The 27,004-nt window shown below is 45.8% G+C and overlaps 1 protein-coding gene across 4 annotated transcripts in view; it reads left to right on the top strand.

Moving 5' to 3' along the window:
• The window catches only part of LOC110522245 (transcription factor HIVEP2), a 111,084-nt gene that overhangs the window by 13,318 nt on the left and 70,762 nt on the right, over positions 1-27,004 (top strand). Inside the window, exon 1 of one of the 4 annotated variants that reach the window (XM_036975819.2) lies at positions 17,534-17,750. The exons of the other annotated variants lie outside the window; for them this stretch is intronic. The gene's annotated coding sequence lies outside the window, so the exon portion shown is untranslated. Of the gene's footprint in view, positions 1-17,533; positions 17,751-27,004 lie in introns of those variants that run through there. 4 annotated transcript variants of the gene reach the window in all.

Raw genomic sequence — 27,004 nt, 5'->3', positions numbered from 1 at the left:
GGGTTAAATATGGCTGCTAAGAATTAAGGAACACGTGATTGCCCTGTGTGCACACGACGTCCGCCTCTCATGTAGGTACTCACAACCCCAACACGTCAGTTAACTAGAAAGATAACCTCCCCCCTTTCTCCTTAGCCCTCCCTCCCTCTGACTGTCTCTCTCTCTCATTCTACTTCTCTATTGATTGGATACATTAACAATTGATATCCAGGAGTCAGGAGCAGTGGCTAGACTGATGGCTGTGCTAATGTGAGGAGGTTGTTAGCTGGCTCCCGGCTGCTGCTGCTGACTAATTGTGTTGTCTGGGTTTCACCTTCATCAACACACGAGGGATAGGTGAGCAGTCGATATGTTGTAGCACAGCGCGAGCTGCTATTTTGCCTGTTCATGCTGGTGTACACAGGGGGCAGCAGCATGCCAAAACGCTGCGTCTGCATCGGTGTGGACTTAGAACAAGAGCTCTGCTCGGCGTGTGTGCAGGAGTCTTGTCAGATCTGGAGCGGAGCTCACACACATCTATGGACATGTTCAGTTTCTAACACATGCACGTTCATAACCGTACAGAACCATGATCACGTAGACTCATATGCAGGGAATTGAATGGTGTGTGTACACATACACTTAAAAAGTCACATTTATTCCCTAGCCAACACGTGAACACGATCTCTGCTTATAAGCAACTAGTCTCACACAACAACAAAAACGCTCCGCACATCGGTACATGTCCGTGAGTCCGTGACCCATTCACCCCTGTTCACCCACATGAACCCATTATTCTGCGTTGTATTGTGTTACCGTCGTTTTGTCCTTTCACTCTGTGTCCATGGGGAGGAAAATACATGCATGTCACCCACACACACACACACACACACCCACACACACACACACACACACACACAGATCCATTTCCCTTTGGTACTGGGGGGATAGATAACAGAGCATTTTAATGGATGGATTGAAGCGTCGCTGAGTACCAGTTTGCTTGTTCCCATTTCATGCAGCTACCCAGAAGTCCTTGGGCAGGCCTTATGTCCTTAGTCAAAGCACATGGAAAGCAGTGTTTGGGGATGAGGAAACGTACGGCGCTGCGGCTCAGTACAGTAAAGGCATAGCGAAGCACGGTTTCATTTCCTCTTCCTCTTCACCGCACATGCAAATGATGCGCTCACAAACTCACGTCTGTGCAGCCATGCATACTTCCTGTTTAGGGAAGCTGCGGAAGCGTGCAGAGTTTGCGTCGGTCCGTCCTGATGAGAGAGATGGAGGGGGAGATCAAGTAGGGCTGGAGTGATTGCACCCACCAAGATACGCAGACCTGCCCCCTGCCTGCCCCTTACCTCCACTCTACCTCCCTTGTCTTCCCACACATGCTGAAGGGGGTCTTGATTAGGTACGGACTGGTATGACCTGAGTGTAACCTGTGGGTCCTGAAAAGCCCATACCATTGCTTACCTCAGTCTCCCAGCTATAGTGTTGATATACAGTAAGCTGTATCACAACATTTACATGGACATTTTAGTCATTTAGCAGATGCTCTTATCTAGAGCGACTTACAGTAAGTGCATTCATCTTAAGATAGTACATTTTTCCTCAATAAAGTAGCTACCAGCAAAGTCAGTGCTAGAAGGGAAAAATGTAAAGTGCGAGTGTTAGTTCACAAAAGGCAAGGGTGAAGATGGATCTGACAAGCTATATCCTGTGTTATTATATCATTAGTGCAGTACACTACAGTTCTACCATAACCCACCACTACAGCCAGACCAGTCTAGGTGGTACGCACTGACTGGACCAAAGAGGGATGATGAGCTACAGTAGGCTGCAGAGCTGTGCTCTCCAACCCTTAAGCCCCCCTCTGTCTGACTGCCTGCCTGCCTGACTGCCTGACTGCCTGACTGCATGCCTGCCTGCTGCATAGAGGACACTCCACAAAGGGATCCTCATCTCACACCTGTTCCTCCCTGCAACCGTGAGCTTGATCCCCCTGTCTCTCTCTCTCTCTCTCTCTCTCTCTCTCCCTCTCTCTCTCTCTCTTTTGCCATGGCAGAACAGGTGGCGGGCTCGCAGGAAGAACCAGTTGGTCTCCCCGGAGCCCGCAGCTGTGCCAGGCGGTGACTAAAGTGCTACTTCACTACGCCCACGCTCTCTAAAGAGCAAATGGCAGGAGTGTCACTCGTTAGCTCGCTCTGCTCGCTGAGTGCCGATGGAAGTCTGGGGACCGAGAGAGGGGGTGCGGGCAGGAGAAGGAGGAGATAGAAGCGGGGAGGGTGTTAAGGGGCGGTGGGGACTGAATGAGGTACATGATTTTCTAGGAGAGAGAGAGCTAGAGATTAGTCGTTTTTTCAACAAAAAAATCCCACTAATTTCAGGCATTTACACGTGAAAGAGGAGAGAGAAAAAAACGTTTTTCCGCCCAGTGAGATTTGTATGAATGGTAAAGGTTTGCCATTGTCACCACTTCCTGCTTGTGTGTCCTGCTACTGGAAGGTTGTAATTTTATTCTCAGCATGACTGAACTCTCAGTCCTTTACATGGACACATGTGAATCTGTGTGTGCACGTGTTTGTGATTGCATGTGTCTCTGCGTGAGCCTGTGCGTGAGCCCTACAGGACAGTGCTGCCTGCTGAGGAGATGGATAGAGCCCCTCTGACATTGCCATATTTGCACTTCCTCTCTCTCCATCTCTTAATCTGGCCTGTCTGCCATTAGCCGACCCCTTGCTGTTCAGCCTCATTCAGATTGCCTTTCACTGCGTTAACCAGAGGAGGGAGAGAGGAGAGAGACGTGAAAGCCGGACAGACGGTGTCTCTTCTCTTTATTGACTCCAATGATGAGATGATGGGAAGATGACGATGATACTCATCCACTCTGCAGTCAGAGGCAGGAACCATGGATGCATCACAGTATTTGATTAGCCACAGTTGGCCACTCAGCCTGAAGCACTCCTTACACCCTTACCTCACACAAGACCAAGATGTTTGTTTTCATTTGGGGTGGGGGGGTGGGGGGGGAGTGAAAAGAGGTCAATAGCTAGGAAGATGTGACACTGAAAGTCGGAGCCTGGTTTAGCTCACATGGCAACATCACGTCAAACGCCTATAAAGTGCTGACGAAGTAGCAGGCCAGTGTACAAACCCAGGAGAAGCATCCCTCTGTGCACGCAAGTGTGTGTGTGTGTGTGTGTGTGTGTGTGTGTGTGTGTGTGTGTGTGTATATATGTGTGTGTACGTGCTCTCTCCACTATCCTCCAGCCTCCTTCTCTGGCTCTTATATAATACCCTCTTTAGCCCAGAGTGTATTGACATGTATGGGATGAGAGTGGCAGGGGATTGGACTTTTCTATTAGCCCTCAGGATTAGCTAGCGCTCGCTAGCTCCCAGCTTAGCTCCCAGCTCCCATCACAGGCAGCCAGGGCATTAAAGAGAGAAATCTCTACATCACCAAAGTCGTCATGAATTTGTAAGGACCCCAGAAAAACATGTTTTGAATGCTGAATTTCAATACTGATGCTAGAACTTCAAGCAAACAGACAAACAAATTGACAAGAAACCTAAGTAGGCCAATATTATTGCCTTCCATTCGTCCATTTTTTTGCGATGGGTGCTTTTGATAAGTTATATGTATGATATGCGTGTCTTTGCATGTGATTATAGCTGACTCTCCCTCTTGCCTGGAGAGGTTGTCTTTTCCGCCTGTTTGTGTGTGTGTTGCCATCCATCACAGAGCTGGGCCCTTGATCACAGGGCTGGCAGTCTTCAGACGTCTTCAGCACTGAATCTACTGTGAAGCGCAGTGTCAGAGGTTCTGATGAATACAACCCCTCCCTCCCTCCCCCCCCAAAGCCCTAGCGATCTGTCTGTAAACATTGATCCTCTTCCTCATCCTGTCAACGCGCAGCGACACCCCAAAGACAATATTTGCAAAGAGAAAATGGTTCCTTTTCTCCGTACGTGTCAGAATGTCTAGCTCCGCTCTGAAGCTCTTCTTTGTTTGTCCTCGATCCTTTTAACTGGCGAGGCGAAGAGGCATCTAAAAGAGCGTTTTGATGTATATGTTTAAACGCTCTTTACTGTGTTCCCCTGTTTGACATCGTAAAAATAGTGGTGCTTTGTTGCCACCTGCAATACGATCAGCGCAGTCTGACTAATATGTGATGCAGCAACACTTTACAGACACAGATACTATTCCACTGACAGCTCCCGACAACGCCATCAGCCTGATATTCAACCTCTTTGTGAACATGAACTAGATGTGAACATGAAAGCCAGTCAGCTATTAGTGTATTCGGCGTCTGTGTGTCTTTAGCAGGCTTCGTTTGTCTAGTCTCGTTTACCATTTTGAAGTCGTTGGCACTTTGTTCAGTCTTGGTGGGCACCAGTCAGACAGGCATGCCACCACTCGTTTTCTGACATGTAGTGTATGTTATCTTAGCTGTCAGACCCATACATGGGGGTTTATGTTGTTCAGTGTATTTATACAGTATGTTCCCTATCCTATATCTAAATAGGTTGATGGATGCCTAGCACAAGGGACAAATTGGAACAGTTGTGGAATCATCACTTCCTCCCACTCGACACCTGCTTTCAGAGCTGCATCCTGCTCCTCTCCAAGCAGACTGTGATTTTGGGCTGGGAAGAGGAGGCGTCGCCATTGCACACTCACTCTCTCACGCACGCACGCACGCACGCACTCACCCACACCCACAACACGAACACTCTCACATCTTATTTAGGTGGGCTGAGGAAGGGAAGTGTGAGCTGCCTCTGTGTCATGTCTCTAGTGCTGCCAGTGACCAACACTGCATATGCTTTAGCATCCTGGCTGTGTCAACACCACGGTCTATGCACCACCTCTCCTCCTCCTCCTTCCTCTTCCCTCCACTCCTGTCTCCTCCTTCTCTCCTCTCCTGTCTCCTCCTTCCCTCCTGTCTCCTCCTTCTCTCCTCTCCCCTCCTTGCTTTTCCTCTCCTCTCCAGTCTGGGCCCACCGCACCACACAGCAGAATAAATCAGGGAATAAACACACCTATAGCGCACCACAAAACACTTGGAGGGAAGATAAAGAGAATATTTGCGGAACCCCCAAATTAAAAATGGTGCCACCTCTCATTCGGAGCACGTCTCAAATAAAACATAGTCTTGCAAAGGCATAATCACTCAATCTACACCAGTGTGCGCACACCCTACCCCCTGGACACAGAAAGCAGATTGTGTGTGTGCAATTTCAAAACACTTCCAATGCAAGTGGCATACGTAGCTAGTAGTCCTGTAGGGGCTGTGTCTTGGCAGGCAGGTATGCACCGGTAGCCTAGTGGGAAGTTTCTCTTTTATCTGATTTCTGGCCATTTTCTCATCCCATCTGGCAGTTGGCAGATCCACAGAAGCTGACATTGTTGCTCCTCTCTTGAGTATCTAATTTAAGCATCCGATCTGTCAGAACTGCATTGGGAGCCTTCAATCTTCCATGCTGTGGCATGCTACATACTTCCCTCACAACTAACAACTCTTATCTGTATTGCAAGCCAGTTCGTACACAACACCGACTAAAGTGGACGTGCAATAATGAGGAGTAACGTGCTTTACAGTACAGCGCCCGGGCCCGCATGCATGGAATGGATAAGAAGAATGCCCTCCATCTCTCTGTGATGTGCTCCTCCATCCTCAGTTCACCCTTCTGCTCACCATAGAATTACTAGCAAAGTCAGGGAGCTGTGTGTACAGTTAGTTCATCCATGAGAATATCTGTGTCTATACAGAATGAGAGTTAGAGACCTGGGCAACACTGGGCCGTATCACTCAGCGCTGACAGCTACAGGAGAATTGATAGTCCTGGGATCAGCTCTGTTCTAAGTCAATGAGGAGTAATTGGAGTTAAGTGAGCCCTGAGTATCCATGCCTACTGGGCAGGATACTACAGGGGAGATGATGTTCTATGTGTGAGAGGCCCCACTGAATTTACAAGCTGCCTTCCTGTAGAGCAAGAAGTTCATACAGTAAATTGGTGTACTATGCAGTATGAATTAGGCCAATGTATTATTTTACTTGCTGCAAGAATGTACTTTTTTTTTGCATTTGAAATATTGCGATGCAAAAAGTACTGTAAAAGATTGTGCAGAAAGAGTTTAAAAATAAACAATGTTTTACGTCTTAAGGAGTGCATAAATATTATTTGGTGTTGAAAGGGAGTCCCTGTAGTTTCATTTGATAGCTTAGGTGTCTGATGTGCCACTGTATAGAAAGCTATAATTTAGGTGTTTTTTCTCTCCCAAGCAGAGATCCAAAAAGCTGCTCTGGCAAGTTTGTGGGATATATAAATATTGAAGCAGCAAATTCCGATGCTAGTCGAGACTGTAATCCTGTAAAAGATGGCTGCATATTTGCTCTGTCTTTTTTTAGGCAACATACATTTATGTGAGAGATTTTGGTCAGCCTCTCACACAGAGTAGCACTGCTGTTTAGCTACAGCCAGATGGGGGAGACCTTGTTAAGGATAGCGTTGAGAGACTGAAGGTAAGTGGGGGCGGATGCTTCCCCATCCGCCAGGTGAATTGAGCAGTGTTTAAAGCATCATTGTTCAGCGAGACCCCCCCAGAGAAGGATCTAGCCTGAGGCCTGGGTCCTTCTGCCTTCTTTAGTACTCCTCACAGATGCCAGATTTCCCCAGCCTCTCTCTCTCCCTCCCTCCCTCCCCTGCCTGCTCTTGTCTGCACACAAACTGCTCTTTGTTAGTCTCAGAATAATGTTTCCGCTCCGTATGCGCCCACTCATGACATCTCCTTAATTCCTTGAATGGATAAGGAAAACGATGGTGTGTGTTGGTGGCCTTGTGAGGAGATTAAACCACACTTGAGTGTGAGGCCGATATCACAATATGCATAGGTGACTAACTGTTGGCGATGTAGATGTTAGTATTGATAACTTATTAGGTTAGTCCTACAGAACAGCAGGGGAGGAGAGAAGGATCTGCTCCAGGATACAGATGAATCAGTGCGGCTGCCTGACTGGTGTTACCCATGTGGTCCGGTGTTTGCGGAGGACTCTATTAAAGCTAGTAATCTGCATAAACACACAGCGGATCTGAGGAAGGCCCAGCAGCAGGCAGAGACGCAGGGAGGCAGATTGATTTCCTCTGCTGGGACAGACCTGGGCTCTCCGCTGATGAAACCCGGGTCTGTCTGCTCTGTTTGACTGGGGACCTTATCTCTCTCTCTCTATCTCCCCCCACCCGCATCCTCTCCTCCCTTCTCTCCCCCGCCTTGAGCCACTCTGTTGCGGTAGCTCCGGAGCCTCCCGCTGCTTCTCAGCCTCCTGTTTCTGGGATGGGCTCGGGGAAGGACCTAAAATTAGCAGCTCCCCCTGCTCTGTTTTGCTCGGCACGGACCGCTTAATTAGCTGTAGAACACAGCATTGCTGAGCTCAGACTTGTGCCAGGGATGCATTATATAAGCGTTATATCATTTGATGCATATTTTATGCTGAACAGTGCAGAGAGAGAGTGTTGCTTGATGGTGGTGCCCCGCTCGCAGACCTGCGCTGTTGAGTCAGATAAGAGGCAGAAGGTGAACTCTGCTCGCAGAATTTGACATGGAGAGAAGTTACTTTAACCAGTGTACAGAGGCAGCGTCTCAGAGGCTGGGGGTGCTAATGGTGTCTATAATACTACTGTATTCTCCACGGGCAGTGTAGTTAGTGTGGTATTGGTAGAGTGTATGAATGGAGGATGATTGGCGTACATGTAATCATCCTGCTGTGAAGATAATGAGGTCACTTATTATTTTCAGTGTGTCTATTTGTAGCGCCGCTCATTCGTCGAAGACAAATGACTTGAAACAACAGAGGTGCAAAATGAATTTGCCTCCCATCTTATCCACGTTCACCATCTAGAACTACCTTCACTATATGAGTCAGCATGCGTGCTCGTTATACAGTAGTTATACAATATCCTCTTAATACCCACTAAATTCACAGAGAAAGTAGGTTTCGTAGTGGTGTAGTCCTCTATGGGTAAGCGACGTGATGTTTGTCTTCTCTGCTAGCTGACCTACAAGGACATTGCCAGACACAAAGTGTCCTGTGTAAAGGCCTACCTTTGTTGATGGCTTTGAAGAGATCAAATACTCTTGATTTATTTATTACTAGTCGTTTTTAAAATATTTTTAATAAGTGTACATTGTGACCATGGTTCCAGTATATGTGTTATTGTTGTACCATCTCGAATGTTCTTGCATTACAGTTGATGGGATGACCCTGGCCTTCAACAAAGCAATGGCATCCATTAGGGCGACAATGTTGTGAAAAGTCACACCATTCTTTACACTAGGATTACACACGCACTACTGTTACATAAGAAATTGCAACATTCACACAGATCAAATCACAACACCAACAGAGGCATCCATAACATAACATGATATGAAGTCACAGGTACAGTTGAAGTCAGAAGTTGACATACACCTTGGCAAAATACATTTAAACTCAGTTTTTCACAATCCCTGACATTTAATCCTAGTAAAAATACCCTGTCCTAGGTCAGTTAGGATCCCCACTTTATTTCAAGAATGTGAAATGTCAGAATAATAGTAGAGAGAATTATTTATTTCAGCTTTTATTTCTTTCATCACATTCCCAGTGGGTCAGAAGTTTACATACTAGTATTTGGTAGCATTGCCTTTAAATTGTTTAACTTGGGTCAAACGTTTCAGGTAGCCTTCCACAAGCTTCCCACAATAAGTTGGGCAAATTTTGGCCCATTCCTCCTGACAGAGCTGGTGTAACTGAGTCAGGTTTGTAGGCCTCCTTGTTCGCACATACTTTTTCAGTTCTGCCCACAAATGTTCTATGGGATTGAGGTCAGGGCCTTGTGATGGCCACTCCAATATCTTGACTTTTTTGCCACATCATTAGAAGTATGCTTGGGGTCATTGTCCATTTGGAAGACCCATTTGCGATCAAGCTTTAACATCCTTGCTGATGTCTACGAGACATTGCTTCAATATATCCACATAATTTTTCTTCCTCATGCTGCCATCTATTTTGTGAAGTGCACCAGTCCCTCCTGCAGCAAATACCTTCACAACATGATGCTGCCACCCCCGTGCTTCACTGTTGGGATGGTGTTCTTTGGCTTGCAAGCGTCCCCCTTTTTCCTCCAAACATAACGATGGCTAAACAGTTCTATTTTTGTTTCATCAGACCAGAGGACATTTCTCCAAAAAGTACGATATTTGTCCCCATGTGCAGTTGCAAACCGTAGTCTGGCTTTTTTATGGCGGTTTTGGAGCAGTTGCTTCTTCCTTGCTGAGCGGCCTTTCAGGTTATGGGCGATTATAGGACTCGTTTTACTGTGAATATAGATCATTTTGTACTTGTTTCCTCCAGCATCTTCACAAGGTCCTTTGCTGTTGTTCTGGGATTGATTTGCGCTTTTCGCACCAAGGTACGTTCATCTCTAGGAGAGCGGTATGACGACTGCGTGGTCTCATGGTGTTTATACTTACGTACTATTGTTTGTACAAATGATACCTTCAGGTATTTGGAAATTGCTCCCAAGGATGAACCATACTTGTGGAGGTCTACCATTCTTTTCTGAGGTCTTGGCTAATTTCTTTTGATTTTTCCATGGTGTCAAGCAAAGAGGCACTGAGTTTGAAGGTAGGCCTTGAAATACATCCACAGGTACACCTCCAATTGACTCAAATGATGTCTGTTATCCTATCAGAAGCTTCTAAAGCCATGACATCATTTTATGGAATTTTCCAAGCTGTTTAAAGGCACAGTCAACTTAGTGTATGTTAACTTCTGACCCACTGGAATTGTGATACAGTGAAATAATATGTCTGTAAACAATTGTTGGAAAAATTACTTGTGTCATGCACAAAGTAGATGTCCTAACTGACTTGCCAAAACTATCGTTTTTTAACAAGAAATTTGTGGAGTGGTTTAAAAACAAGATTTAATGACTCCAACCTAAGTGTATGTAAACGTCCGACTTCAACTGTATATAGCTGCTCCCATAGTTTAATAGAACCCTATAAAACTTCCCATTAAGAGTATTGTTGTGTGTGCAAGCCAGGATAAGCTAACAAAGCTTGTTGATTTTTCGGTGAAATCCCTAAATAAATATGTGTCATGTTACTTCCCGAAACAAGACATGTTTACAACCGGGGCTAAGGGCCCAGTGACTCCCTTTCTTGGCAGCACCGTACACAGGGAGCGGGAAAAAGCATGCAGGTCCTCATTAGGAGTGAGTGTGGGAAACTAAAGTAAGGAAACAGGATCACATCCAGGCTCGGCAAGTCGTTGGCGGTCTCCAAGGTTGCGGTCTCCAAGAAGGTTCCCACAGAGACTTCGTCATTGAGGATTTAGTTTGGTTGGAGGTTGATGCCATGTATTGGGATTCCATTACCTGACCAGTTACCAGACCAGTTGACTGTGTCTGCTTTCTTCAGCGTGGCACTCCATTCATGTTAGCTATAACAGCTCTGTTTACACATCCATCAGGCAGCCATGGAATCAATCACTGGGCTGGGAGCTAAGTGTTCCATTCAGTTGTATTCCAAACGGAACTAGATGGATCGACGGCACATGCATATGTGGTGTTTCGTTCTATCCATTTGGCACATGGGAATTCATTTCATACCGTTATTGGTCTTTCAGAATGAAATGATTGCCATTAGAATTGACCTGCTTGGTCATATGTGTGTGTGTGTGTGTGTGAGAGAGGGAAAGAACATTCAAGGGGCAGCCCATTGTAACTTCAGCCTGAGCCTATCAGCCTGCATGTCCTTCACCGCTCATCCACAAACAACCTCTCTGTGTTACTCTACCCCCCAGCCAGGCCATATAATGTAAATGACAGTCTGCCCAGGCAATAAAGATGAATGGTATGTCTGTGCTTTCGCTTGGTTGTCACTGCTGGAGGGAGTTGTTTTTCGAACGCAAAAGGTAAGATTATCATCTCAGTCGAAATATGTAAAGAGACGTGTCATTCTGATCATGTTCCTCTATAAATGTACTGTCTTCTAGAACACGCTTGCTTATTTGTGGTGTAGAGCATCGTGTATGAGGATTTAAACCCGTTTACTGGATATTCATGTCATTGAAATGCTTTTTTTTTTTTATTACATCTGTCAATATTCAAGATACCACTTACCACCCTCTCAGAGCCTCCTACTCAGTTCCTGTGTGCATGCCACAAATAGCTACAAATTGGCTGCCATTAAAACCTGTTAAAACCCAGATTATGTAAATTGTCTGTAAAACTGAAAGGTGTGATGCATCCCAATTAATATCATGTTTGATGAACATTTCATCCAGCCATCTGTGATGGAGGATTTGGGCTGACAATTGTCTTTCGTTGAAATAAAAAAAGTGGCAAATCACAAAAATGTGATTATGAGGCGATAATGCTTTTTCCAGGGCAATTATTACAAATGATCATAATAACTGAATTGTTTATTAACTCCCATCCATGGTCTTTCATGAATCACAACATTATATGACCTATTAGTTGGCTGCAACATTTGGTTTTGATTCAAGTTTGAAAAACATGCATTTTCAGTGAGCCAGCCTGAACCCAGATGTCTTTTGGTTGTTTTGTTGTTGAGGCTGGCTCTTAGTGAGTCACCTGCACTTCCATGCATTGCTGCTTGGAGGGGTGCTGAGGGCCATCCGACCTCAGCAGGGGTGTTCTGTTTGGGAAGCCCCCGCATCAGCCAGCTGATCTGAGTTAGGGCCAAGTCTAAAATTGGTACTGCTTGTCTGGCTGATTTTGGCGTAAACTGACACTCTAGTGGGAGTAAGAAAAGGCCATGGGGGAGTGGAGGGGGTGAGCGGGGGGGCTCTCTGGGCTGTTCTGCCTGCTTTGCTTTACTGCCGGGGGCAAAAGGTGCCCCGGGCAACATAAGACCCTGTGGAATGACAGGGCCAGAGAGAGGGGCTCGGGAGAGACGTTCAGTTTTTGGTTTTCGCACCGAAAGGTTTTCATCGTCGGAATCGGGGACAGCTGTGGGATACCCACTCGGCTGACGGTGGAAAACACGCAGACAGGCAGGCGGGGTTGTGTTGTGTAACTACTAACCGGGTCCCTGATGGCTGGCTGAGAGCGAGTCACTGCCTTGCACTCCGATGAGCAATTGTGCCTTGGGTTGCATGAGAGCGTGTTTGTTTTGGAGGGGCTGCTGAGTGACTGTTTTCATGATCGCTTGCTCTCATTCTGTCAGGCTCCCTCACGCTCCCCCAAGGCTTGCTGGGGGGATCCACCTCCTGGCCAGGGAGCGTCAGGGGTCGCCAGGTCAAATATGACATTAGAGAGGCCAGGAACATGTGACACACTGTGTTTCTACTTCTCTCTCTCTGTCCCTACCTGGCTATAAGGAGAGAATGGAAAGTGATATATAAAGTGATTTAAATGTGATGAACTCATTCGATATCTGCTTATTCAATATCTGCGTAAAGGAGCACATTTGTCAAGTTAAATGGGGAATGATGTGAGGGAAAATGTTCATTGAAAAATGAACAATGTGTTGTCTGGAGGTCGTACAACCTGCACTCAATACCATAACATTAGACATACAGTGCATTCGGAAAGTATTCAGACCCCTTGACTTTTTCCACATTTTGTTACATTACAGCCTTATTCTAAAATTGATTTTTTTAAAAAATTCTCATCAATCTACACACCCCATAATGACAAAACAAAATGTTTTGTTGTTGAATTTATAGCAAATTGGGAATTAAAATAAAATAATGAAATATGACATTTACTTCAGTATTCAGACCCATTACTCAGACATTGTCCCGAAGCCACTCCTGAATTTTCTTGGCTGTGTGCTTTGGGTTGTTGTCCTGTTGCAAGGTGAACCTTCGCCCCAGTCTAATGTCCTGAGCGCTCTGGAGCAGGTTTTCATCAAGGCCTTTGCTCCGTTCATCTTCCCCTCGATCCTGACTAGTCTCCCAGTCCCTGCCGCTACAAAAACATCCCCACAGCATGATTCTGCCACCACCATGCTTCACCATAGGGATGGTGCCAGGCTTCCTCCAGATGCCAAAGAGTTCAATCTTGGTTTCATCAGATCAGAGAGTCTTGTTTCTCATGGTCTGTGTCCTTTAGGTGCTTTTTTGGAAAACTCCAAGTGGGCTGTCATGTGCCTTTTACTGAGGAGTGGCTTCCGTCTGGCCACTCTACAGTACCATAAAGGCCTGATTGGTGGAGGGCTGCAGAGATGGTTCTCCTATCCCCACAGAGGAACTTTGGAGTTCTGTCAGAGTGACAATCGGGTTCTTGGTCACCTCCCTGACCGAGGCCCATCTCCCCCGATTGCTCAGTTTGGCCGGGCGGCCAGCTCTAGGAATAGTCTTGGTGGTTCCAAACTTCTTCCATTTAAGAATTATGGAGGCCACTGTGTTCTCTGGGCCCTTCAATGCTGCAGAATGTATTTGGTAATCTTCCCCAGATCAGTGCCTCAACACAATCCTGTCTCTGACCTCTACGGACAATTCTTTCGAACTCATGGCCTGGTTTTTGCTATGACATGCACTGTAATGGTGGACCTTATATAGACAGATGTGTGTCTTTCCAAATCATGTCCAACCAATTGAATTTACCACAGATGGACTCTAGTCAAGTTGGAGAAACATCTCAAGGATGATCAATGGAAACAGGATGCACCTGAGCTCAATTTCGAGTCTCATAGCAAAGGGTCTGAAAAATTACGTAAACGTAAAAAAGGTATTTTGTTTTCTTTGCTTTGTTTTTGTGGGGTATTGTGTGTAGATTGATGCTAAAAAAATTAAAAATAGTTTAATCCATTTTAGAATAAGAATGTAACATAACAAAATGTGGAAAAAGGGAAGGGGTCTGAATACTTTCCAGATGCTCTGTATTGCTATTAAAAATGTAGTGTGTGTTGCATGCTGTGGGGACTTCCTGTATTCCTCTTCGTGAGCTCCAGGGGTGTTTAAGTGAAACCCACTGCTCAGCTTTAAACATAAGAATACAGAGAAAGTTCCAGTTGTCTGTTTTTTCCTTCTCTCTCTCTCAGTGTAGCTCTCATGGCCACTTTACATTAGGCACAGATATGCAATATGTGGCTGATGAAATGTATCATCTTTAAGAGGGCCATTGTTACTTTTTTTCTCTTCCTGTTTTATAGGAAGTTCAATATGATTCCAGGTCTCTGATCACTTGCGTTGAGGATAACTACTCCTGAAGGCAGAGGGATACGGTGTCGTATTGCCAACCTGCTTTTTGGGGGAAACGTATTATTTCATTTCCCGCCTCTCTGCCTGCTTTAAACAAGAGATCCGCGTCGCAGTGCCGTAAAAACTTCCAAAATTATATTATTTTCAGCTCCTCAAGTATGATGCAAGCATTTCATCAAGGTAGCTATGTTGGTTAATTATGCAAGTGTTAATAGGAAATCACTCTTCGAACAGGATATCAGCGTGTGTAAAATACTTCCAGCAATACTTGAGATGAAATATTGATGCTGTAAAGGAGGGGATGTAATGGAGGGGATGAAAGTCCTCAATTAACACTGTTTGTTTGCTCTTGTCCCAGAAAGAGGCTTACTGACTTTTTCTAGCATACATTAGGGTTATATTCTTTTTAGCCATTTTGTAGCCTTTTAAAAGGGTACACTCCACTCAGAGTTTTGGGACTAATGTTGTGCAGGGTCCTGGATGGAAAAGGTTGGAATCTGGCTAGACATTTTATGGCATAGGCAATGCATTGACCTGAGGTGCTGCAAAATTATATTCAGCTGTGTTCATAGAATTCTCCACTTGAAGAACTCTACATGGTTCTCTAATACATGTACCTGGGGATACCTAGTCGGTTGCACATCTGAACGCATACAACCGAAATGTGTCTTTGGCTTTTAACCCCACCCCTCTGAATCAGAGAAGTTGTTGTTGTTGTTGTTAGGGGTTAAGTGCCTTGCTGAAGGGCAGAAGGGAAGATTTTTACACCTTGCCAGTTCAGGATTTGAACCAGTGACCTTTTGGTTATTGGCCCAACGCTCTTAACCGCTAGTCTACCTGCCAAGAGACGAGAGGTGGTTGATTCTCTTATCAAGACACTGAGGTAATCTGTGTGGGCAACCCCCCCCCCCCCCCCCCCCCCCCCCCCCCACACACACACACACACACAGGATGAGTTGGGATGAAGGAGGATGGCCCCGGTGTATTGGACATCAGAACAGAGCAACTTGGTTTGGTATTTTATACAGTTTTTGATTGAAGATAATCAAAATACAATATTCATAAAACACTATGAAAACATGTTGCTACTATACCATTCTGTTGCTTGGTATCCAGGGTATGTTGCACGTTTATATGAGTATGTGCACTTTCCACAATAAGTAGGTTCATTATTTATACTCTGAGTATGTTGAAAATACGAAAGGGCCAACATGGTAGAGAGCTGTCCTAGTTCTACACGGTTACATAACCAACATGTTTCTCAAACGAAGACAGTCAACCAGTACAGGAGGATGGGGGGACTGTCTCTTTAAGATAAAGTCTGAGAAAGTCTGGAGCTTGTTAAACACTGCCGACTGTTTTCCTTAGCGACTACCTGTTTTTCTCTCCAACCATCTGTTCGTATGTTGTGTGGTGTCGTGTTATTCTCTTTCGGTTGCCTACCACTGTAAATACATGTGCAGGGTAGAAATAACGAGGCATGTCGTTGTGAACTATGTGAAATTGGGTTCTATTGATCTTGTCTCAGACATGCCTTCAACTATGCGTCTGGTACTGCTCACTGCTCAGGAGCACTCTGCTCTTAGTAAGAGGTGTACAGTGTGGACTATTGACTTCTATTCACAGCAGGTGTTGGTTACGTTGAATTGCCCATACGTGGCTATGGTGTCAGGTCTCCCGGGAGTCCTTGGTGTGTGTGCGTATTAGGGCCAACTATTCCCAGTTGTCTCCTGCCCACACCGGTTCCTGATTCCCCATAGAGAGGTCAACAGAGGTTAAGTTATTTTTAGACCTGTAAATTGGATTCTCCAGTAAGGGCAAAGTAACAGTGGGCTTCTTATAGATGTGTACGTTTGTCTTGCATGACAGCACGGGTGTTATTAACCAATTTATCACCAGCACGGGACTGGTGTCTAACCTTGGTCGAGTTGGTCCACTTTAAACAAGTGCCATACGTGTTTGTTGTCATCCGCCGAGTGTTGAGGTGAATTCCTCTCCACAATGCCTGCTATTTTGGCCATGTGTGACCCTGAATGTATGCAATGCGGAGAATGTTACACGGTGACCCTCAAACTAGCCGCACCGCTGTCTGACACAGAACCATAAACATGCACTAATATTCACGCCACAGCTGCAAAGAGGGTTGTGGCTGGAGGCTTTTTCTCAACAGGGATTCTCTCCGCCCTCTTTCCCTCTCTCCTTTCGCACTTCCCTCTCCCCCCCCCCCCCCCTCCCCACACACACTTTCTGTGATGCCTTGTCGCAGTGCTGACCTGTCCCAATATCACTCTCCGTGGCCGATAATGTGGTGGTAGCCGCGCGTTGAAAGAGCAAGACAGGAGGAAATCATATTGTTGACCGGAGAGCAGAGGATGGGGCCAGAGATGGCACATCTCAGAGGATTTTACAGTATTGGCCTGGCGAGATATTTATAGAGGTGAGGAGTGGGATGGAGGAGGGGGAGAGGGGGAGTCACAGGCGGCAGAGGAAGCAAGCAGGCCGGGAGGGGTAGAGGGGAGAAGCGGGGGGGGGGGGGGGGGGGGTTACCATGTTGTTTTGGCCCCCTGGCCGGTACACACTCTCTGGGACAGGACAACCCCCGGGGGCCTGCCGGGCTGCCCCGATAAGGCTGTGCTACTTTGTCATCACAACAGTAAAGAGTACAGCTGCACGATATGGGAATGTCATCTATTTGCTATTTTGTCTACCAAATATTGTGATTGCCATTTTACTTGCGATTTAGATCAAAACACTTGGGTGAACTGTTGGGATCATAGAAATAAAAATGAGTATTCTGATTCTATGGTTGGTGTTGTACAGGTACAGTATAAGTTATGTGACAGGTTAGGAACCAAAGTGTTGATCAGAGCTTCCCAGGGGGATGCTTTTCACATTAAAATGTTACATTCGTGGCATTTAAAACAAATTGCAGCCTCTTGATTGCAAATTGCAGCGATATTGATATTGCACATGTCAATATTGCAATTTTGACTACAATTCCATTCATTATGCAGCCATAACTAAGAGAGAGCAGCATCCTGCAACAGCCATGCTCCTACCACTCCACCCCCTAACTGTTGCCTTTCACTTGACCCCTCTATTTGTGCTCATGTCTTGCTTAGGAAAATGTCAGCTTACTTTGTGAAAAAAGACTTGGGGGCCAGCAAAGAGAGAGAGACAGAGAGAGAAAAAAGAGCGAGAGAGAGAGCGAGAGTGTGTACAAGCCGCTGCCTGGTCTTTGGGCCAGTGGAAGTGCCTCTAAATGTAGTCTGTTGTATAATCCCTCTGGGGGCCCTATTGCTATTTCTGTTCCTAAGTATGCGTCATGACTGACTGGGTATTTTCTCTGGTGACTAGCTTACATCAGTAGGTCTCCTAACAAGCATACACTCTCTCTCTACCAGTGAGTGGCTATTCTGATTGATGGGAGTTTGGCCCTGCAGTTTGGTTTTTCTATTGGTGACCACAGAGAATGGACAAAAGGAGTTTCACCCCAGAGGAATGCTGTCGGTGACTGGAGATGTTGTGGGACTGGGGAGCTGATATAGCTAGGTTGGTAGACCAAATGTTTCTCCCTCTCTCCTTTTTATCTTTCTCTCCCGCTGGTGTTGCTGCTGAGAAGGTGATTTCCTTGTTGTCAGTGTGTTTTGTGAACTGAATGGGGGATGACAGTGGCTGTTGGATTGCCACCGGAGTGCTGATAGTGTTACTTACAGGGCAGGGGGGCCTTCTGCTCTGTGAGTTGTGTTACCCACTGTCTGCTGTGTGTTGTTGTAGCGATTCAGCCTTCACTTTGCTTGCCTGTGTGTGTGTGTGTGTATGACAGATTGGGCCTGGTCTGGGCTGCAGGGGTTGTCACAGGGCTGTGTGTGTGTGCCTGCTCTGTGTTCCTTGTTTGCACAGCCTTGGCAGGCGTCTCCCAGACGGAGATAAGAGGGAAACAATGCCTGCCTGTTTACAATCCACCTTTTCTTACGTATCAGAGTTGTTTACTCTGTAGGAAGCATGGCTGTAGGACCCCCGGTCACTTCCCCCTGGGCTCCACTGATGAGCTTACACAGAGCTGTCAGTTTTCTCCATTAAGGAAAGGTCTTTCCTAGTGTGGCACTGCTACCACCCCCCCCCCCCCCCCCACCCCCACCCCCTGCCGTTGCATGCTTTGAATCAAACCTCCCTCCCTCCATCTGTATTCCCCAGGGAGAGGGACAATGTTGTTTAACAAGAACAGGTTCCTTTTACAGCCTAGCACCCAGAGCCACAGAATCGCTTGCGTGTCTGTCTGTCTCTCTCACTCTGTCTCTGTGTGTGTGTGTGTGTGTGTGTGTGTGTGTGTGATCATACTGGAATAACTTGCTATGTGAGGGAATGTCCTGGTGATAAGGCAGGGAAACACCACACGTACACACACCTCTTGCCTCCCGCAGGTCTTACCCACATGCACATACACACAATTTCAAAGATGTTGCTTTCGGAAAAGCTCATCTTCCTGCCACTCTGCATGCTTAATCACACACACCACCCCAGCAACAGAAACCCCAACCCCAAACTCAGTCTCTCTTCCGCACTCTTTCTAGCTCCTGTAGTCCAGGGGTGAAATTAGAACAACCTTGAAATGAACTTGAACAACATTCCCCTCTACTCCTCCCTCCCTCCTCTCCTTCTCTCTCTCCCTGCCCACCACAGTCAGCCAGATAGATTCCTTTTATGTACTCTCTCGCTTTTCTTTTTCTCACTCTGTCTGTCTTTCTGCGGAGAAGAGAACTGTAATACCCCTGTCTGATAACTGTGGAATGAGGATTCGTGCCTATGCCAAGTGTGCTAAACCATTTTTCCATTCACAAATTCTCAGACGATTTAGAATGTGTGTCACTGCTACTCGCAGTGCTTCAGAGCGTTTGCGGGGACATTTTTGCCCGGGCATGGCTGGGGGACACCCCCTCCCTCACTGTAGGCTCCTGTCTGGCCTCCTACTGCCTCTCAACTCATCTCAACCTTTTGAGAGCTTATGTCCTAACCCTAACTCCAGCAAGCTATGGGAGGGAAGACAAGGTGTGCTCATGCTAATGTTTGTCTAATGTCCTCACGTCCTGGCTCTGTGCTGTGTGTGTAGTAGTGGATGCTATAGCGCTGTACTCCTGCATCCTGACAGGGCAGAGAGACTGAGCGGTGGTACCGCGCTACTGCCTCATTGTCGCGGGGTGATGGGGCGTGTTGGTCTCACTATCTGTATCTGTCGGTGGGGACCAATGCAACTACCCGACAAAGTTGGATTCCAATAGGCCTCAAAGGGCACGGGTAATGTTATGCAGGGCTACGTTAAGCAACCACCACTATGGTTGCAATGGAGCCACATCGAGAACAGCCTGATCCGGCCCCTGCTTTATCAGTTGCACTCTCTTGGCAGCGGGACAAGCCAGTAATTGTGTGCAGGTTTCGGGGCTGCATTCTTTGTTGCTTGTTTTCTGTTTGCGATTATTTGATTAGCCTCGAGCCTGTTTTTGAGTGTTCGCAAGCTATTTTTTGTGTGTGTGTGTGTGTGTGCGTGTGTGTGCGTGTGTGTGTGTGTGTGCGTGTGTGTGTGTGTGTCTGTAATAAAGGATAATAAGGCATTTCACCCTGGAGCCCAAACAGTGGGAAGGGGGTCTCCCAACTTTATTTTTCCATCTAACTTGGTGTTTACTGCTTGCCTCCAGTCCTGTCTAAAGTGAGTCACAGTCAGTCCCACTCCCTCCACTCTACAAGGGTCTACTATGCAGAGAGGCCTTACTGCAAGCTGCGTTATTGCTACTCCACTCCCACATCAATGGCCATCGCTGTGCGGTATTCACATCCAGTATCCTACAGTATGTTCAACATTCTCAGTATTGGAGTAGGTTGGGATTTTTTTCTGCCCACGTACCTCACCCAAGGTCAGCCTAGCCTGGTAGCAGATATACATGTTTGCCCAAGCATATACAGATCTGTGACCAGGCTAGGAGCAGTTTTTGTCCATGACCTTTTCTCTGTCATTATCTCTGTTTTTCAGTCTCTCAGTCCCAGCTTTGATGCACCTGTTCTGACCTCGCCTTCTGGATGATAGCGGGGTGGACAGGCCATAACTCAGGTGGTTAATGTCCTGGAGGGCAGGCAGTGTGCCCCCGGTGATGCGTTGTGCAGGCCGCACCACCCTCTGGAGAGCCCTGTGGTTGGGGAGAAGGGCTGTCCTGTCCAGTGTCCTGTAGTGTACAGTAGGATCCAGGTGGATGGGCTCAGTGTCTTAACCTGAGACGTGTGATCCTCAGTGACCCTTTTTTCTTTTTTTTTAGCTCGGCCGTGCTCCTCTAGTATGATGTGACCTTTATCTGGTCCCCGCTGTGTAGGCGGTAACATAACCACATAGCTAGAGTCACTCAAGCCAGCACGACTTCCTTTAAGGTTTGCATTGTCAAGCGCTAGCTGTTCAATACACTCTTCTGAATGGATGCTTCCACACAGCCGCTGTACAGAAAATGCCTTGATTGAATGGAAAAAGCCATTTCGGCCTCAGCAATCCTGGAAACACACACATAGGCATTATGATAATCATTGAATCCCCGATTCATTCTATATTTAGGTCCATTGCGGCAAACATCTTTTCACTATTCTCCTTGAAGCTGCACAATGGGCTTGTCTCAGCAAAAAATGTATTGCTCACCTTCCTATGGAGGATTATGATTCATCTGTTCCTGTGAAGAACGTGGTAAGGACAGACAGACAGACCAATAAGTTTAGCTGTGGAAATGTGTTTGGAGATGGGTGACTGTGTCCTGTTGGACTGTAATGTTTGTGTGTTTCGGTAAGTGTATCTCCTACTGTGAGAGTGCCTGTGCCGTGGTCTCTGACAGGGCGTGGCAGGTCTAAGCCCCTCATACCTTCTGTCATTCTGTCCGGCAGCTGCTGGTGCCAGGTCCATGACAGAGAGAGAGAAAGAGAGAGAGAGAGAGAGGCCCGGGCAGCGGGCACTGCCAGGCGGGCAAGCTTTCCTCTCCCTGCCTCCTACCCATTTCCTACTCAGCAGGTATCAGGCAGGCTAACACAGCCCAGCCTCTGTTCTTCTGGCAAACATGTCTTGTGCTCAACAGTAAAGACAAACAATGGAGGTAGTGAGAGAGGGGCGAGAGAGTTGGGAGAGAGGGGAGTGAGAGGAGAGTGAGGGGCATCTATTTCTCAGTCAAAAACATATTGTACCTTTTGAAAATACAACAGCAGGCCCAGCATGCTTCATGTTCATTGTGTTCACAATCAGTATTCCTTTCCCACAGTTACCATGGGTTACTATTGCTTGTACTTCTAGGGCTAGCTTTGGCCACTTTTAGCATATCAGTGTATGTGGTCCGTGTGTCAGGTTAGATGGTGGGCTGGAGGTGCTGGTTCCTAGCCTGTATGGGAGGATTAGCACAGATGCTAATGCTAGTGTCAGTGATTTGGCAGGGCAGAACGCCTCAGTGTCCAGGGTTAGCTGCTGGTGCTCTGTCATTACAGCCTGACTGCCAGCGCTGGAGGCCATGGCACCAGGCCTGGACAAACACGCACGGGTGCAAACAGGCAGGCAGGCAGGCACGCACACGCAAACACACAAACAGAGGAAGTGGAAAGGCAGGGCCAGGGGGACTCTCACACAGATGGCCCACTGACACGGGACACAGCGCCCATGGCAGACTGAGAGGACATGCAGAGAGAGGGAGGTGAAAGAGAGGAGAGAAGGAAAGAGAGTTAATGAATGAGAGGCTCCATGTAGAGGTGAGACAGATATTGTGAGGCAGCCAGGAAACTGGGATCGTGTTCCATGGAGTAAACACTTCAACTCTAGGTGATACCACCTGTCCACCAGGCTTATTCCAGGCCACGTCCACTCTGACCACCTCACACCAACAGCGAGGGGACTGGAGGTAGAATGGAGCTCCAATGCAGGGGCTCAATGTGGCACAGCCAGGCTACTCAACAATGGCTCAAAATAGCTAGAAGGCTAATTGCTAGCAGGCTGGCCGTTTGGTTCCATTCTATATTTTCCACCATTGAGCCTTTTGTTGAGAGGCTTTCTGAACTACAGTAGGATCAGCTTCAACTCTCGTAGACAATGTCCCTCTGAAATGATCCAGTCTCTGTCTGGCGCGGCTGGGAAAGTTTCCTGTCTGCAGCTCGCTCGTTCAGATTCACCAATCACCTCCCTCCCTTTCCATCGCTTGTTCCCTTCCAGAAACGACTGCTGCTACACTGCTCATTAATGCTGGAAAAATCACCAGGCCAGTCCGCCTGCATTACTCATAGCACAGGTGGACCCAAACCCCCATAAAAATATCTGTGGACTTATGCATACAGATGTCTTCATTTGAATGATTCCCCCCTTATTTTCCTATAAACCAGATGGATGTAAGAGATTGCAAGTGTATATAGTATTATTATCGTTCTTCCATGTCTTTTGTTCTAGCATTTTTCCATATCTACTCTTCTTTCCATGTTTGTAGGTCCAGAGTGATAGTGGAGGGAAATGCCTAGTGCCTATTATTAATCATCATGTAGGTCTGCGGGGTTACAAGCCAACCTAGAGACATGTCTGTTGTGTGCAGCAGAGAGACAAAGGGAGGGAGGGATGGAGAGCTGGCAACCATTCAGCCAAATTGCTGTAGAGTGGGTGGCATTTTACACCCATGAATAATAACTGTAGGATTTAGCAGCTGAGACATGAGGATAGATGGAGGAAAACACACCAGCAAGAGGAGAGACAGAAACAGCAAACGTAGTGAGGGAGTGTGAATGAGTGGTGCACATGGTTACATAGAGGGAATGTGTGAGGAAGGAGAAGTATATGGAAATAGCACACTGCCCCCGGCCTTGCAGTAGCCCAGTGTACAGCAAAACAGCACAACACACTGGCCTAACTGTTTGTTTGAACCACATGCTAACACAAGAGAGAGAGATCAAGAGATCAGTTGTGATGACGACAGGTCCATAAAACAAGGCTGCTCGGTTCAGACCACCAGGCCCATGCTGTCGTCTGACACAAATAAAGGCTCTCCCTTGCTCGCTTTACTTACAGTGCCTTCGAAAACTGTTCACACCCCTTGACTTTTTCCACATTTACAATGAATTCAAATGTCATTTTTGGTCAACGATCTAACACAAAATACTCTGTCAACGTGGAAGAAAAATTCTAACACAGCTTTGCACACCTGGACTGTACAATAAATAAACAGCCATTTTCAAGTCAAACTGTAACTAGGCCACTCAGGAACATTCGATTTCGTCTTGGTAAGCAACTCTAGTGTATATTTGGCCTTGTGTTTTAGCTTATTGTCCTGATAAAAGGTGAATTTGTCTCCCTGTGGCTGTTGGAATGCAGACTGAACCAGGTTTTCCTCTAGGGTTTTGCCTGTGTTTAGTTCCAGCCCGTTTCTTTTTATCCTAAAAAACAGCCACTGTGGGTGTGCCGAGTAGTCGTAACGGATATGGGTATTTTCGGGTGCCAGCACGTGTCTTTCTCATGTCCGTCAATCATGTGCTAGGTTCTATGTGGTCTAAGTAACTCAACTGGCTGTTTGTAACGAGAAGGGCGGGCTGTACAGTTGATCCTGCTGCTCTGATTGGATAGAGTGAAGATGTATTTCTCCGTCCACTTTCATCATAATTTCCCCCGATCAATTTCCCTCGCATGTTTTCTGTCTGATCGTTTAGATTGCTGCTGCCTGCTACTATGATAAATCACATGGCGAGGACATTTGCGATCGATCTATCAATGTGCATAATATCTAACACCCGGGGCAAGTTCATTTCTTTGCCATTCTTTGCCAGTATTTTTATTCTGTACAGGCTTCCTTCTTTTCACTCTGTCATTTAGGTTAGTATTGTGGAGTAACTACAATGTTGTTGAGTCATCCTCAGTTTTCTCCTATCACAGCCATTAAACTCTGTAACTGTTTTAATGTCACCATTGGCCTCATAGTGAAATCCCTGAGTGGTTTCCTTCCTCTCCGGCAACTGAGTTAGGAAGGACGCCTGTATCTTTGTAGTGACTGGGTGTATTGATACACCATCCAAAAATGTGTAACTCATAACTTCACCATGCTCAAAAGGATATTCAATATATGTTTTTTTTTTTTTTTTTTTTTACATTTACCCATCTACCAATAGGTGCCCTTCTTTGGGAGGCATTGGAAAACCTCCCTGGTATTCGACGTTGAATCTGTGTTTGAAATTCAATGCTCTTCTGAGGGAACTTACAGATAATTGAATGTGTGGGGTACAGAGATAAGGTAGTAATTCATGTTAAACACTATTATTGCACACAGTGAGTTCATGCAACTTATTATGTGACTTGTTAAGCACATTTTTACTCTTGAACTTATTTAGGCTTGCCATAACAAAGGGGTTGAATAATTATTGACTCAAGACATTTGAGCTTTTCAATTTTAATTAATTTCTAAACATTTCTAACTGGCAGCTTCGTTAAATAGTACCCGCAAAACACCAGTCTCAACGTCAACCGTGAAGAGGCGACTCCGTGATGCTGGCCTTCTAGGCAATGTTCTTTTTCCCATCTTAATCTTTTATTTTTATTGGCCAGTCTGAGATATGGTTTTTCTTTGCAACTTTGCCTAGAAGGCCAGCATCCCGGAGTCGCTTCTTCACTGTTGACGTTGAGACTGGTGTTTTGCAGGTACTATTTAATGAATCTGCCAGTTGAGGACTTGTGAGGCGTCTGTTTCTCAAACTAGACACTCTAATGTACTTGTCCTCTTGCTCAGTTGTGCACCGGGGCCTCCCACTCCTCTTTCTATTCTGGTTAGAGCCAGTTTGCGCTGTTCTGTAAAGGGAGTAGTACACAACGTTGTATGAGATCTTCAGTTTCTTGGCAATTTCTCGCATGGAATGGCCTTCATTTCTCAGAACAAGAATAGACTGACACGTTTCAGAAGAAGGTTCTTTGTTTCTGGCCATTTTGAGCCTGTAATCGAACCCACAAATGCTGTTGCTCCACATACTCAACTAGTCTAAAGTATGCCAGTTTTATTGCTTCTTTAATCAGAGCTAACACAACGTGCCATTGGAACACAGGAGTGATGGTTGTTGATAATGGGCCTCTGAATGCCTTTGTAGATAGTCCATCGAAAATCTGCCATTTCCAGCTACAATAGTCATTTACAACATTAACAATGTCTACATGGTATTTCTGATCAATTTGATGTTATTTTAATGGACAAAATATTTGCTTTTCTTTCAAAAACAAGGACATTTCTAAGTGACCACAAACGTTTGAAAGGTGCTTGTAATATTTCTACACAAAAGCGATACATTCAGGGCTGTTTGGTCTAGTAATGATACTGTAAATATTAGTTTTTTTTCACACAGCCTTGTGCTACTGGTTCTTTTGTAATCAACCAAACACAGGAGGATCTTCAGAGCAGGACAAAGGGAAGAGGGGAAGTGATACAATGTCATGGGATAAACCAGATATTGTGTCTCTGTCTGTCTCTGTCTGTGTCACCTGGTGAAACCTCTGAGCGTAGCCAACCCTACTAGGCTGTGGTGTAACTAAGTAAAACATACTTTTGAAGTAGAACCTAAGTCATTTTTGGGGGTATCTGTACTTTACTATTTCTTGTTTTGACAACTTTTACTTTTACTCCACTACATTCATAAAGAAAATGTGTACTTTTTACTCCCATTCAATTCACGCACCTATCAATATAACATGGGGTCATCTGATGTCTCTGATCTGGCAGATTCACTTACCACTAATACTGCATCTGTAAATGATGTCTGAGTGTTGGAATTTGCCCCTGGCTGTCTGTAAATACATGTTTTTTAAAACACAGTGTAAGGAATTTAATGTATGGCATTTACTTTTTTACTTTTAGTCAAGTATGAAAAGTACTTTTTCCACCACTGTACTTAAATACATTTAAAACCAGATACTTTTAGACTTTTACTCAAGTAGTATTTTACTGGGTGACATTTACTTGAGTCATTTTCTATTGAGGTATCTTTACTTTGACTCAAGTATGACAATGTAATACTTTTTCAACCACTGCCAGCAGGATCAAAGGTCACCTGTGGAGAATAGAGCGGGGGAAAATCTGCTTTCTGGTTCTGCCTGATGCTCCCATTGGTGCAAAGGCCAAGTGTGTTAAGATATTCAGCCCGGAGAATTACGCAAACAGGGCACAAGCTCTGGAAACAGGCTAGAATTTCCTATGTTGTTTTTTTGACATGATAGGGAAAATAAGTAGTGTTATTACTACTGTAACTAATAACTTGTGATAATGTATTGTAAAGTACAGCACAGGTCAAATTCCAATGATGATACTAGTGTAACATTCATTCTGTATGGTATTCTCACACCCCAGACAGGTATGTCCTTTTTTGGTGTCATATTTTGTGCTGTAGTGGTAATGGAAGATGGCTGTGCATTTGACTTGTCTGGTCAGCCATTCATACATACAGTATGTGTTTAGGTTTTTACGGAATCTTCGATCAGGCTGTCTGGCAGCTATACCTACAAACCTTTTGACAGGAGTCTGACTTACACACACACACGCACGCACACACACACACACACACACACACACACACACACACACACACACACACACAGACACAGACACAGACACAGACAGAGAGTAGTGAGAGACTTCCCAGAGGTCCTCCAGCAGATGTGTGGCATTTGTGTCTGGCCCATGGAGATGGTGGAATGTGAAACCTCGTAACGCACCTCCGATTTTCCATTCCTGCTGCGTACACATCCCATTATCAATTTTATATGAAAGTAGGAAATTCCTTTAAAGCGCTAG

This window comes from Oncorhynchus mykiss, chromosome 4 (genome assembly GCF_057628025.1).
Source record: "Oncorhynchus mykiss isolate SJ-2025 chromosome 4, ASM5762802v1, whole genome shotgun sequence".
Taxonomy (NCBI): Eukaryota; Metazoa; Chordata; class Actinopteri; order Salmoniformes; family Salmonidae; genus Oncorhynchus; species Oncorhynchus mykiss.
The sequence above is the reverse complement of the archived record's forward strand: the minus strand, read 5'-3'. Positions and strand labels throughout refer to the sequence as shown.